At 47.9% G+C, this 503-nt stretch overlaps 1 protein-coding gene across 1 annotated transcript in view; it reads left to right on the top strand.

Annotated features, from left to right (window-relative positions):
• The window catches only part of LOC102858497, a 46816-nt gene that overhangs the window by 27370 nt on the left and 18943 nt on the right, over nucleotides 1-503 (top strand). The gene's annotated exons all lie outside the window — the stretch shown is intronic.

Here is a 503-nt window from a genome sequence, read left to right on the forward strand (position 1 = left end):
AGGCCACCAGAGCTCGCCTTACCCACCTTCTTACAGACCTCCTCTTTTTTCTTTTTCTCTTTGGATGTGCCTAAGAACAGATCCTCGAGGTGAGTTGCCCTCTGACAACTGACAGAGAGTAAAGCCTGGTTTGTCCAAAACCTCTTACTGGTCAAACATTGGCATTAAGGGAAGGATTTTTAATAAATTTTAAATTGGAACCCATCTGCCCTGTTTGATGGAGAGAACAAACATGGCAAATACAAATCCTGCCTGACAGGCTTCCCCGATGGGCATGTTTCCTTCAGCCTAGCTCCAAGGTGGGGAATTGGCACTCGGGTTCATTGTTTTTGTTTTTACACTCACCGAGTGTGCAAGCCGTCCTCTGGTCATTGATGGTCAGTGACTATCTCAGGTGATGACTCCTTTCCATGCACCATGAGAATAGAGGCCTTGCATTCCTTCCCATCAGCTGGTTCGTGAGATTCTTCAGCCCGGCCCTGCAGACCTGTGCACCTTACGCA

This window comes from Elephantulus edwardii, unplaced genomic scaffold (assembly GCF_000299155.1).
Source record: "Elephantulus edwardii isolate Elephantulus edwardi_28Jun2011 unplaced genomic scaffold, EleEdw1.0 scaffold00496, whole genome shotgun sequence".
NCBI lineage: Eukaryota > Metazoa > Chordata > Mammalia > Macroscelidea > Macroscelididae > Elephantulus > Elephantulus edwardii.